Source organism: Thalassophryne amazonica, chromosome 3 (assembly GCF_902500255.1).
Source record: "Thalassophryne amazonica chromosome 3, fThaAma1.1, whole genome shotgun sequence".
NCBI lineage: Eukaryota > Metazoa > Chordata > Actinopteri > Batrachoidiformes > Batrachoididae > Thalassophryne > Thalassophryne amazonica.
The window spans coordinates 111,444,608-111,459,830 of NC_047105.1; positions in this window are offsets into that span (position 1 = coordinate 111,444,608).

Consider the following 15,223-nt stretch of genomic DNA (forward strand, 5'->3'; position numbering starts at 1 on the left):
AGAATGTGACTTTTTGACCTCTTAAAATAGGTCAAGGTTAGCCATCTTTGAACTTGTCCAAGGTCTGTATCCCAAGAATGTTCCCTGTAAATTTGAAGACTCTGCAGTAATCTGACTGGACTTATGTTGACCACAGATAGATGGACAGACAGATGGACAGATAGACAGATGGATGGATGAACGCAAAGCCTTCCATGGCCATGTTTGATGGCCATCGGGTAAAAATGTCATCAGTACACTAACTTATCATCATAATATGTTACAACCCCAATTCGAATGAAGTTGAGATGTTTTGTAAAATGTAAATAAAACAGAATGCAATGATTTGCAAATCCTCTTCAACCTATATACAACTGAATACACCACAAAGACAATGATATTTAAGTTCAAACTGATAAACATTATTGTTTTTGTGCAAATATTTGCTCATTTTGAAATGAATGCCTGCAACACATTTCAAAAAAGCTGGGACAGTGGTATGTTTACCACTGTGTTACATCACCTTTCCTTCTAACACTCAATAAGTGTTTGAGAACTGAGGACATGAATTGTTCAAGCTTTGTAGGTGTAATTCTTTCCCATTCTTGCTTGATGTACGACATCAGTTGTTCAAATGTCCAGGGTCTCCGTTGTCATATTTTACGCTTCATAATGTGTCACACATTTTCATTGGTGACAGGTCTGGACTGCAGGCAGGCCAGTCTCGTACCCACACTCTTTTACTACGAAGCCACACTGTTGAAGAATGTGGCTTGGCATTGTCTTGCTGAAATAAGCAGGGACGTCCCTGAAAAAGACGTTGCTTGGATGGCAGCATGTGTTGCTCTAAAACCTGGATGTACCTTTCAGCATTGATGGTGCCATCACAGATGTGTAAGTTGCCCATGTCATGGGCACTAACACACCCCCATACCATCACAGAAGCTGGATTTTGAACTTTGCGCTGGTAACAATCTGGATGGTGTTTTTCCTTTTTTGTCCGGAGGACACAACATCCCTGATTTCCGAAAACAATTTCAAATGTGGACTCATCAGACTTCACACTTTTCCACTTTGCGTCTGTTCATTTCATATGAGCTCGGGCCCAGAGAAGGTGGCGGCGGTTCTGAATGTTGTTGATGTATGTTTTTTGCTTTGCATGGTAGAGTTTTAACTTGCACTTGTAGATATAGTGACAAACTGTGTTAACTGACAATGGTTTTCTGAAAGGTTCCTGAGCCCACGTGGTAAGATCCTTTAGACAATGTTGTTGGTTTTTAATGCAGTGGCGCCTGAGGGATTGAAGGTCACGGGCATTCAATGTTGGTTTTTGGCATTGCCGCTTATGTGTAAGAAGTTCTCCAGATTCTCTGAATCTTCTGATTATATTATGGACTGTAGATGATGAATTGACAGCTTGATGCTCTCTTCTGTATGGAAGCGTACTACATTCACTGGATAAAAAACAAAACAAAAAAAACACCTGATCTCATAATTACGAGATCAGGATCTTATAATTATGAGCTCAGATGAGGTGCCACATTGACCACTGCTTCGCTCAGAAGCACATACTGCACATCCACAAAGAAAACGTCTTCATGCAATTCCATTACTTCCAGTCCCTGAGTAAAGACAAGCGTAAGAATTCCTGAGTCATAAACAAAAATGGGCCGATTTGTAAACTCCAAAGGTGCACTGTGATTGGACACAATGTCTGGATTTTCCACTAAGGTCTTCCTGGACTCTCTCTCTCTCTCTCTTGCAATGTCACTCACCCCTCACCCTGCCTCTCATGACCTTTCCCCACCCCAGATATAGCTCTATGGTCACACTGTGGTCCACACGTGTTGCCAATCAGACAGTACTGTACATGACGGACTCTCTGAACCGTGTGATCAGGTGTCAAGTGCCCTGATGTGCAGCAGACCGTCTGGCTGCTGCACACAGCGATGGGGTGGACAGTCCTGTGTGGATGATCCCTGACGAATCAGTGTTTTTGGATATGACTCTTTAGATCCCTACTGCTGGTCCACATGAGGCTGGAATTTATACACGCATCCGCCACATACGTGTGTGGTGATTACATGTGTGACAGGCACATATATAAACCCCGGCCCGATCTGAACTGGCAGTAAGGATCCAAACAGTCATATCATATATATATATATTTTTTTTTCCAGCTTGCACTCAGCCGAGACGGACGCACTTTTCTCTTCTCCCTCCCTCCTTATCTTTCCTGCATCTGTGGCGTGTTGTCTGTGTGGCTGCAGCTTTGCTTTTCTGGAAAATGACAAAAATGGATCTGTTAAAGTGGTCTCTGAACGCAATTGACACTATTTTTTCTACAAGACATTCAGGGGCAGAGAACCCGACCTGTCCTGCCGGGACACATGTGATGGGTTACGTGATGGACTCGTGGAGGAGATGGCAGGTCATGTGCCTTTACATGCTTTCTGTGGAGGACGTCAAAGATGTGTATATATTTGGCTTGGTGGTGACTGGCTTTCTGCTGTGTGGAGCGGGCATGGCGCTGGTTTACCGGAAAATCAAGAAAGTGGAGGCAGCTTTGATTGGGCCTTCCAGGCTGCCCTACATGATTGATTAGATTGGGAAGGCAGTGGCTGCGCAGTCGGCGGGTGTTAACCGCACGCTGGAAAACATCTCGGGCAGGATTGCAGCTCTGGAAACCCGCTTTGACCGTCTGTGAAGACCACATTCTACATTCAGATGCATTGAGAGCCACTCTGTTCTCAGAACTGTGGAATCTTTCAGGCGTCTGCTAATCTGGATATTCATTTGGCCTCCCCAAACACAGCTGCACTTCAAGGCCGCTGTGATAAAAAACCTCCTCAAGAAGATCAACACTTAAGCCTCGCTCCCTGGTCATCTCCCTCCCCTCAGCTTCTCCAGGTCTGATGTTGACTGTGGACAGTGGACTGCTCAGGGCTGAGCCCCTCCCCCTCCAGGATTGTCGGACAAGGCCGTTGACGGTGCCAAATAGGCTGCCTCTGGAGTGTTCTGATAAACTGGACCTTCAAATCTCGGTTGTCGTCCTGCGTCTTTGTTTTGTCTGTGTGATTATTGTTTTTCTGTGCTGATGGGGATTTTTTTTCCTCATTGCTGCTGTGTAACGCAGCGGCTATGAGGGGTTTTTTTTTCTCATTTTTCCCTCGTGTTTGCTTTTCAATATATGTTTATGTACCGGGCCAGCCTATGTGTGATGTGTGTTATGTGTGTGTCTTTTGTTATGGGTTGGTTTTGGTTTGCTCAGCCCAGCTGTTGACCAAGGCAGGGATGTACATCTGGAGCTGGTCCCGGGCGCCTAATGGCGACTTCTGCTCCTACTGGCAATTAGGATGGGTTAAATGCAGTAGACACATTTCATTGTGCAGGGAACATGTTCTGTTGTGCATATGACAATAAAATTCCTTTCAATCCTTGAATCCTTTGAATTCTTGAATCCTTGAATATCCAAAAGCTTCAATTCGACAGGGATCTTCCACACAGGACTGTCCGCCCCCATTGCCACTTGCAGCTGCCGTACAGTGGGAAGGTCCGCTGCACTTCTGAAATTTTAAAGGAGGCCAATTTGAGATTGTGTGCATCTTTACCTTCTGGAGACAGTGAAATGAGAGAAATAACCTGTATAGTCTCAATTTGGCATCACGCAGATCTCATAGTTGTCTAAGTGAAATAAATGAAACATTTGAGGTCTTGCTTTCATTTTTTTTCCTCTGGGGATTCATATTTTTTTGTCTTACCATATTTTATTTGATATTTGTTGAAAAAACAATACATCACACTGTTTATTTAAATTTCTAATGTTCACTATTCTTTACATATTTTGAATATTTTACTGTTTTCTTTTTTTGTGATTTTTACATTATCTTAGTGTATCAGTTATACTGATTATACAAATTTTTAATTGCTTTATTCAGTGTGTATTGATTGCCCCCCACTGCTTTTATGTAGCTTTTAATTTTTAATAAAGACTACAAACTTTAGTTAAAAAGCAGTTTCCTTGATCTGTTTAACCACAAAAATCTCAAAGGTGAAGATGTACCAGCATATCTTTTGGTCTCAAGTCCATCGCTTTAAGCTTTAGAGCCATCATCTCCTCCACCATGAACCTTTCTGGTTCATGTATTTTATTATTATTATTTTGCACAGCATTTTCCCCCAACAACATACATTCTCAGAATGATTATTCATTCATTTTCTATACCAGTTTGTTCTAATTAAGGGTCAGCCTATCCTAGCAGTCAATGGGTGAGAGGTGGGGTACACCGTGGACAGTCCATCGCAGGATTGACACATGTAGACTAGGGTGGTCCAAGAGATAATAGGAGAAAATAAAGTTTATTATAACCCAACTCCACAAGTTTAAAAATGTTCTATCTCATGAAAAACACATGCAGTGCCAAAATTAGGCAGATTGACACGTTTAGAGGTCACTCAAAGCGACACAATTTTGCCCCCTACTTAAATTGTCTGGTAAATTGTCCAAAAAACATTGCTACTGTGAAGTAACAAATATGTCTTTACTGCTAATGATTTTCACTTGAAATGTAAGATTTTTGCATAAAAATTGTTAGTAGCTAATGTATAACCATTTGTTATCTACTTCTATTATTATTTAAAGAGTCTTTGCTGTATTAGTAACAGAACGACCGTGTGTAATCTGCACATTGTTTACAAGTATAATGTAATTTGTTCTACAGTTCTGACTTTGGAAACTTGATTATTATGTAGTTTATAATCCTTAGTACCTGTCATCTTACTGTTTGTAGGTAATAGATAAAGATTAAAATGGCCAAAAGTAGAAGGAGTGCAGCTGAGGTTTGGCTGTTAGGTAAAGGATCAGACCAACTGTCTGGGTCCCATCTTCCAAGTAATAGAGATGTTCTTTGCACGTCTTTGCTCTCTGAAGAGGTGCCAAAGCTGAGCAGGCCATTCAAAGATTCCTCATACAAACATAAGACAGACATCTTCACTGACTGTGTGTTTTATGTGTCACGTTATATTTCTCTGCATGCTAAAATGTGGGAACACACAGTTGAGGCACTGATATGAACATTAAAACAAATTCAAATGGACTGTTTGACAAAAGGGAGAAGTCACTGGAGTTTTTCCTCACACAAGAGCACACAGTAGAAGCAACCACAACTGCAAAACTACAATCGATTGAAGACAAAACACCCCAAATTATTGGGGGCTATTCAAATGGGCCAACTAGTAACAAATCACTCCTGAAAACGATCTTTGGCTTTTCACGTGAGGTAAATCTGCCCAACAATTGGATTCTGGAAAACCATGTGACGGTGAACCAATTTTGATTTGACACTCACATTGCGCACATCATCACACAGCTTCTATGAGGAGTACAAAGATGGCCGATGGTTGGCTCGAAAGTCCGCGGAGTTAACTTTTCAGCAAAAAAAAAGTATGTTTCTGTCTCATATCATTAAAAAGTTATTTAGAATTTAGTAAAGCTTGGTCTTAGCCATCGTATATGACGGCGTTGGCTCCAGAGGGTTAACAATAAAGCCCTTGAATACTCTACTCACCTTTGCAAATCCATTGAATCATTGATTTCACAACTTCATATATTTCCAAGCAAATGGTTTGACTGACAAAGCCGAGAGAGAGCTTCATCACATGGCACTGAAAGTGCTTCTTATGCAAGATTGTGCAATCTGTACCTGTGGAAGGGGCATTCCACGATTCACACAGAGCAAAATGACGCTGTGGGAGTTGCTGGGCTCAGCCGCTGTCACTCAAAGCAACCACACCCCTAATTATACATAACTTTATGGCTTTAAACGTCTCAAACTAAGAAGTTAGAAAAACATGCCCACCCCCACAGTATAGTTGTCATGGAGAGGAAAAGTTTCTCGAGAGACAACAAAAAATTTTTTTTTTGTACCAGACTGTAAACATGCTTATTTTTTAATTTAATTTAACAAGGTTAGTCCCATTGAGATCGAGATCTGTTTTGCAAGGGAGACCGGGGCAATGATAAAGTTTCCAGTTCACCTAGCCTGCATGTCTTTAAAAGTGGAAGCCGGAGCACCTGGAGAAAACCCACGCAAACACGGGGAGAACATGCAAACTCCACACAGAAAGGCCACAGGTGGGAATCGATCCCATGACCTTCTTGCTTTGAGGAAACAGTGCTAACCACTAAGCCACTGTGCTGCCCAAAAGTTGCTCTAAAGTTGCACATTTTATCAATGACAAATAGTAAAAGAGACAACCAGTGGAGTCTCTGTGAGCACCCTGGATGCAAATAAGTTTATTTATTCATTTCCTATACCCACTTACTTTAATCAAAGGTTATGGGGGACTGGAGCCTATCCCAGCAGTCACATGGCATGAGACAGGAGACACCCTGGACAGGACGCCAGTCTATCGCAGGTCCACATGGAGACAGACAAAGACAGCCACATCCTCATGCACGCCTATGGTCAATTTTAAGTTGCCAATTAACCTAACATGCATGTCTTTGGAAGTCGGAGGAAGCCGGAGCACCTGGAGGGAACCCACATGAAATCCACACAGAAAAGACCAGGCGGGAAGCAAACCCAAAACTTTCATGTAGTGATGCAACAGGGCAAAGCAGTAAGCTACCAATTCATCCACAATAAAATTTACTGATTTAAAATTTGATCCCTGAAGTCAGGGGTTCTCAATTCGGTCCTCAAGGACCCCTGAACCTGCACATTTTCCATCTCATTCCTGCTCTGCTACAAGCTGATTTGCTAATTCAGGTGCACAGTCAATCAACTCCTAACATGCACTAGGGAGAGATGGAAAAAAGGTTCAGGGGTCCTTGAGGAACAGTTTAAGAACCCCTGCCCTAAGTGACAATTTACACATAATATGGGGGGGGGGTAAGGTGGAAGTTGGACAACTTTGTAAAGGTTTAAGCCATAGCAAGTGGGGTAGTGTGATGTCATATCAAATCAGGATTACATTCAAGGGATCCTGTCATTTGGGCTAACCAATCCAGTCAATGGTTGTGAACACTGTGGGAACATATAAACTCCACACAGAAAGGACCAGGTTGGAAGCAAACCTGGGTCCTTCTCATTGTGAGACAATCATGCTAACCACTAATCCACTGTGCTGCCGTCAAACATCAACAAAGGAGGACAATTTAGCGCATGTACAGAACAATTAACTTGTGTGAGTGTTTACCGAAGCTTTACAACTAAAAATGATAATTGTTAACAGTGAGAGAATCCCATTTTCATAAAGTTGATTGAATTGATTTAACCTCGCCCTGAATCAGTAAAACCTCTAAGCTCTTGTAATACAGGGACAAATAATAATCCCCTGACCCATATCGGACTTGTCAGACCTGTGGTCTAAAACACAGATTCCTGCTTTCAAACAGTCCAGCACTGTGGGTTTTACGACTTGAGGTCGTGAGAACACCAGGTACACATTATAACTCTGGGGTAGGTTTAGATTCCATTAATCTGAACCATATATCCTTATTTTTGCAATTGGCTCAGACAGGCAGTGAGCTGCAAGAAAGCCAACTGGGAAATACACCCCATCATGCCGTGCACATGTCTGGAGCTTTCAGTCAAGCCGCCAGTGACTGCAATCATAAAACACCTATAACTGACAAATGAATTGTTTAATTAGCTGAGCTAACTGTACTGCTTGTAAGATCAGTGGCTGTTTTCCCTGTAAGACTTAATCTGGACATGGGAATAAAACAGTGACTGATATGAAGCCTGGAGGTTTCACCTCACTGTGGGTCGAGGCATTTTAAGTCTACTTGTCTGCACGGAATACCAAGTGGCTGCTCGGAAAACCTTTGTTGTGCCATGAAGAGGAATACGGGTATTTGACTTAGATCCCATTGATAGCTTGTGGGCTGTGGCTACACACCATATACTGCAGCTCTCAAAAGCTTTCTGCAGTGGAATGCATGGACCAACATTCCTTTCAGCACATGCATTATCGTCTCAGCACCATCCCTTCATAATGGCACTGTCAGGAGATCCTAAAAAGCCTTTTTAAAGTGGTGATATTTTTTCAGTATACTGATAAATTGATTCAATTGAATTCTTACTATGCAGAAAAAACAGTAAATGTATATTTTTAAAAGGGTCACATTGTGCAGAATTAGTTTTTGTCTTTTTCAACAATATATGGTGTAGGTTTTCGAAGAAACACTGTCAAAGTCCCACAGTTGTACTGCTAGAAAGTACCATTCAAAAGTAAACTTGTGTCATGCACAGTCTTGCTCCAGATTATTTTAGCAACAGAAATTATGTTTTAGAATTTTAATATGAAGTTGGACACAGAATCACTTTAATTCAAGAAAACCGAAAACAACAATGAAGATCTAGGCTGTCATGTGTCCTCTGGCAAACTGTACCTAAAATGTAATATCTTCTTTATAATAAAACCATTCCCTCTACAACAACTCCACCATCCCTGGTTCTCAAGACCAGGCACCTAAGTGGCTCTACTCTACTCTTTTCTACTCTTCTATTTTACTCTTCCTTTTTAGATATACCTTAGTATACTAGCATAGTTCCACCTTGGAATTGGAATATAATATATAAGATATAACTTACTGATTTTTCATGAAGATGTTTAAACATTTGCAACAGACCAAAAGTTGCACTAAGCCCAGTTTTTCACCACGGAAGCCTATAATTGTTTTCAAAGTAGTCTGGGTGTCTTGGTGGCTTCCCAAACTTGTCTCCTACTTGTTCAGTTGCTCAGTTTTTGAGAACTGCCTACTCAACATATATATATATATATATATATATATATATATATATATATATATATATATATATATATATATATATATATATATATATATATATATATATATATAATATATATATATATATATATATATATATATATATACACACACATGAGGTCTGTGAGAAAAGTATCCGACATTTTTATTTATGCAAAAAAATATATGGATTTGATTCATATGTTTTTACGTCAGCCAAGCTTGAACCTTTGTGCGCATGCGTGAGTTTTTTCACGCCTGTCGGTTGCGTTATAGGCGAGACAAAGAACACCTCCGTTTTGGAGTGTCAGAGGACAAGTTGGGACATACCTATCTCGGCTTTCAGTGGCTTACCAGTCGAGTGAGTATAAAAGAAACTGTGGAGAGCTGGGCACTCAAAAACGGAGGTGTTCTTTGTCTCGCTCCATCAGCGAATCCGTTGTGACGCGCGAAGCCTCCGCGCGGCTTTCCATGACAAAATCTCTTGTTAAAAGTGAAATCTGCCGGAAAATGGCTGATGTCCAGCTCGTGTGATAACCAGAGAAATTGCACACGATGGTCCCGGAGCCATACAGCGATCCGTTTAGAAATGAAATGGTCGTTTGTACCTGTCGATCGCGGCTCGGAGCACGGCATGCCGTGCGCCATTGTGGGCCGTCCTTAAAACGGTAGTAACACTCCGTAATCTCTGTGAAGCCCATAAATTTTCACCGAAAGCCATGTGAATTTTCCGAATGGTTTCCAGCTGCCTGTCTCTAACAGTTTCTGAAAAAATTCTGATGGAACAAAGCCCAAATCATTCCGCCATTTCCTCTCAATGAAAAAACGAGGAAAGGGGTGGACCAGTGCTCACTCAAAGCCTGCCCACAGGCGAATGACGCAACCGACAGACGTGAAGAAACTCACGCATGCGCACGAAGGTTCAAGCTTGGCTGACGTAAAAACATATGAATCAAATCCATATTTTTTTGCATAAAATAAAAAGGTCGGATACTTTTCTCACAGACCTCGTATATATATATATATATATATATATATATATATATATATATATATATATATATATATATATATATATATATATATATATATATATATATATATATATATATATATATATATATTTCAATTTATTTTCATTTATATAGTGCCAAATCACAACAGAGTTGCCTCAAAGCGCCTCACACAGGTCAGGTCTAACCTTACCAACCCCCAGAGCAACAGTGGTAAGGAAAAACTCCCTCTGAGGAAGAAACCTCAAGCAGACCAGATTCAAAGGGGTGACCCGCTGCTTGAGCCATGCTACAAAACATAAATTACAGAACAATTCACAGAACAATTCACGGACGAATATACAAGAAATGCTGTTGGCGCACAGGACAGGAGGGTCACCAACACAAATACAACTCCCATCTCTGGATGGAGCTGCACCTTAAACAGAGAGAAAAAACAGAATCAGGCATCAGAAAGACAAAAAATACTGTATAATTTGCTAGCATTAAACAACAAGAGAAACAGAGAAAGAGAGATAGAGACAGATTTACTATACAGTGCCATACAGTTTGTATTTTTTAAATTAATTTCTCTCGTTTTTCACCACTTATCTGGGACCGGGTCATGGTGGCAGTAGACCACGCAGCTGATCCCACATTTCCCTATCCTTGACCAAGTCCTCTAACTCCTCAAGTGGGATCCTGTGGCATTCCCAAGCCAGGTGGGAAATCTAATCTCTCCAGAATGCCCTGGATCTTCCTTCCCTCCTCTCAGTTGGCCGTGCCTGGTAGACCTACCTAGGCAGATGAACAGGCCTCCTCATCAGACACCCGAGCCACCTCAGCTGGCTCCTTTCAATGTGACGAAACATCAGCCCTCTCAGTGTCCCTCATGGATAGTCAAGCTTCCCACACTGTCCCGGAGTGAAAGCCCAGATACAACCCCTGGCAAAAATTATGGAATCACCAGCCTCAGAGGATGTTCATTCAGTTGTTTAATTTTGTAGAAAAAAAGCAGATCACAGACATGACACAAAACTAAAGTCATTTCAACTGGCAACTTTCTGGCTTTAAGAAACACTATAAGAAATCAGGAAAAAAAAATTGTGGCAGTCAGTAACAGTTACGTTTGTAGACCAAGCAGAGGGAAAAAAATATGGACTCACTCAATTCTGAGGAAGAAATTATGGAATCACCCTGTAAATTTTCATCCCCAAAACTAACACCTGCATCAAATCAGATCTGCTCGTTAGTCTGCATCTAAAAAGGAGTGATCACACCTTGGAGAGCTGTTGCACCAAGTGGACTGACATGAATCATGGCTCCAACACGAGAGATGTCAATTGAAACAAAGGAGAGGATTATCAAACTCAGACAAACAAACAAACAACAAACAGACAAACAAAGAGGGTAAATCATCACGCAATGTTGCAAAAGATGTTGGTCATTCACAGTCAGCTGTGTCTAAACTCTGGACCAAATACAAACAACATGGGAAGGTTGTTAAAGGCAAACATACTGGTAGACCAAGGAAGACATCAAAGCGTCAAGACAGAAAACTTAAAGCAATATGTCTCAAATATCGAAAATGCACAACAAAACAAATGAGGAATGAATGGGAGGAAACTGGAGTCAACGTCTGTGACCAAACTGTAAGAAACCGCCTAAGGAAATGGGATTTACATACAGAAAAGCTAAACCAAAGCCATCATTAACACCTAAACAGAAAAAAACAAGGTTACAATGGGCTAAGGAAAAGCAATCGTGGACTGTGGATGACTGGATGAAAGTCGTATTCAGTGATGAATCTCGAATCTGCATTGGGCAAGGTGATGATGCTGGAACTTTTGTTTGGTGCCGTTCCAATAAGATTTATAAAGATGACTGCCTGAAGAGAACATGTAAATTTCCACAGTCAATGATGATATGGGGCTGCATGTCATGTAAAGGCACTGGGGAGATGGCTGTCATTACATCATCAATAAATGCACAAGTTTACATTGATATTTTGGACACTTTTCTTATCCTATCAATTGAAAGGATGTTTGGGGATGATGAAATCATTTTTCAAGATGATAATGCATCTTGCCATAGAGCAAAAACTGTGAAAACATTCCTTGCAAAAAGACACATAGGCTCAATGTCATGGCCTGCAAATAGTCCGGATCTTAATCCAATTGAAAATCTTTGGTGGAAGTTGAAGAAAATGGTCCATGACAAGGCTCCAACCTGCAAAGCTGATCTGGCAACAGCAATCAGAGAAAGTTGGAGCCAGATTGATGAAGAGTACTGTTTGTCACTCATTACGTCCATGCCTCAGAGACTGCAAGCTGTTATAAAAGCCAGAGGTGGTGCAACAAAATACTAGTGATGTGTTGGAGCGTTCTTTTGTTTTTCATGATTCCATAATTTTTTCCTTTTTCAAAGGCTGTGAATAGTTTTTGTTTGCTTGTTTTTGTTTGTGTTGTTTTTTTAATCAATTTGCAAAAATCTCAAGAAACTTTTCACATTGTCATTATGGGGTGTTGCATGTAGAATTTTGAGGAAGAAATTAATTTCATCCAGTTTGGAATAAGGCTGGAACATAAAATGTGGAAAAAGTGAAGCACTGTGAATACTTTTTGGATGCATATGCGCGTGTGTGTGTGTATATATATATACGAGGTCTGTTAGAAAACTATCCGACCTTATTATTTAAAAAAAAAAAACATATGGATTTGAATCACGTGTGATTACATCAGCCAAGCTTGAACCCTCGTGGGCGTGCGAGAGTTTTTCATGCCTTTCGGTGACGTCATTCGCCTGTGAGCACGCCTTGTGGAAGGAGTGGTCCACCCCCCTCGTCGGAATTCCTTTGTCTGAGAAGTTGCTGAGAGACTGGCGCTGTGCTTGATCAAAATTTTTTCAAAAACTGTGAGGCACATCCGAGTGGACACCATTCAAGAAATTCAGCTGTTTTTCTGTGAAAATTTTAACGGCTGATGAGAGATTTTGGATTGCTTCTATCGCTGTAAGGACTTCCCACGGAGTGGGACATCGCGCAGCGCTCCGAGGTGACGTCGTCATCCTGTTTCAAGCTGAAAACCTCCAAATTTAAGCCTCTGTTGACCCAGGACATCGTGAGAGAACAGAGAACTTTCAGAAGAGGTCGGAATCAGCAGTTTATCCGGACATTCCACTGTTAAAGAAGATTTTTTAATGAAAGACGTGCGGACGGATTGGCGCGTCGGCTCGCAGGCGGCACGGCGCGCCCCGCCACAGGAAAAACACCTCCGTTGGAAGCCTTAAGGACAAGTTGGAACATGCCCTGCTGTTAAACAATTTCTCAGATACTCACTCAACTGAAAGCCACCAAAAGCCGCCTGGATTTTACAAATGGTTATCAACACGGAGGTGTTTTTCCTGTGGCGGGCGCCAATCTGTCCGCACATCTTTCATTAAAAAAATCTCCTTTAACAGTGGAATGTCCGGATAAACTGCTGATTCCGACCTCTTCTGAAAGTTCTCTGTTCTCTCACGACGTCCTGGGTCTACAGAGGCTTAAATTTGGAGGTTTTCAGCTTGAAACAGGATGACGATGTCGCCTCGGAGTGCTGCGCGACGTCCCGCTCCGTGGGAAGTCCTTACAGCGATAGAAACAATCCAAAATCTCTTATCAGCGATTAAAATTTTCACAGAAAACCAGCTGAATTTCTCAAATGGTGTCCACTCGGATGTGCCTCACAGTTTCTGAAAAAATTTTGATCAAGCAAAGCGCCAGTCTCTCAGCAACTTCTCAGACAATGAAAATCCGACGAGGGGGCTGGACCACTCCTTCCACAAGGCGTGCTCACAGGCGAATGACGTCACCGACAGGTGTGAAAAAACTCACACATGCGCACGAGGGTTAAAGCTTGGCTGATGTAATCACACGTGATTCAAATCCGTATAGTTAAAAAAAAAAAAACTGTTGGTTTCTTTTCTAATAGACCTCGTATATATATATATATATATATATATATATAATATGGCTGAGGACTAGGGCCAAATTGACACAAATATTTATTCTAACATGGTTACTGGTTTAAGCCATGCTGGAAAATCTTCTTTGAAATCTCATGTCATTGTAGGGTGCAACTGGCTAGCTGGAAGTGTTCAAGAAATTCTTTGGTTTCACTATCTCTGTAGCTTTCGCTTTGCTGAATTAAAAAAAATTTAAATGGTCATTTTTTTTGGGATAATTTTTTTTGCAGTCAAAGATAACATGAAGAAAATCGTACTTTCCATATCTTGACATTTTTAAGACTTTTTCAACACTTTTCAAAGACTGATTTAAATAATTTTAAAACCAATTAAGGCCTTATTTTAGATTAACAAATTTTATGCCTTTTAAGACTTTTTAAGGATTGGTAGGAACCCTGATGAATTTGCTCCATTTACATCCGTCATTAAAAGAATGTCTGCATTTTTGGCATTACATTGGACTTGTTCCCTTGTGGGGGCTGGAGTCCACCAGGGCTGCCCCTTGTCATCAGTCCTGTTCATGATGTTCATGGATAGGATTTCAAGCCACATTTGGTGACCTCAGAGTTTCATCTCTGCCTTTTGCATGTGATGTGGTTTTGTTGGCTTCATCAGACTGTGACCTCCAGTGCAAACTGATCAGATTTTATTCAGAGTGTGAAGTGACTGAGATTACAATAAGCACCTCCAAATCTGAGAACCTTGTCCTCTGTCGGAAAGGGGTGGATTGTCCCTCTGGGTCAGGATGATTATTGCCCCAAGTGGAGGAGATAAAGTATCTCACTGGCTTGCTCATGAGTGCGGGTAAGTTGCAGAATAAGATCAATAGACTGATTGGGATAACATCTGATGTTTCCCAGATGTGGTACTGGACCATCATAGTGAAGAGCTGAGCCAGAAGGCAAGACTCTCAATTTGCCAGTGAATTTATGTGCTTATCCTCACCTATGGTCACGAACTTTGGGTAATGACCGAAAGAATAAGGTTGCAGATACAAACAGCAGAAACGGGATTCCTCCATTGACTACGTGTAGGTGTACCAAGCTTGTGACATCATATTCAAGAAGACTTGAGGCTGTAATTGCTGCCAAAGGTGAATCAACAACAACAACAAAAAAAGTGAAGCACTGTGAATACTTTTCAGATCCACTGTATATTCCTCCTTCATTTTTGGTCACTGTAACAGTGTTAAATTTAATTCCAGCTCACATAAAAAGTCTTTAAAAAGTCTTAAATCTATCTTGCTGTAAGCTGTGGTAACCTTAATAATTCACTCTTTTTAACCCACTTTTCCAATTAAGGGTCACAGGAAGGCTGGAACCCATCCCAGCAGTCATTGAGCGAGAGGTTGGCTATACCGTGGATACCCATATAGGCACACAAACTCATTCGCACTCTCACTCACACCTACAGTAAGTTTCACATTTTCCGATTCACATAACCTGCATTTCTTTAGAGATGGGAGGAAGCCAGA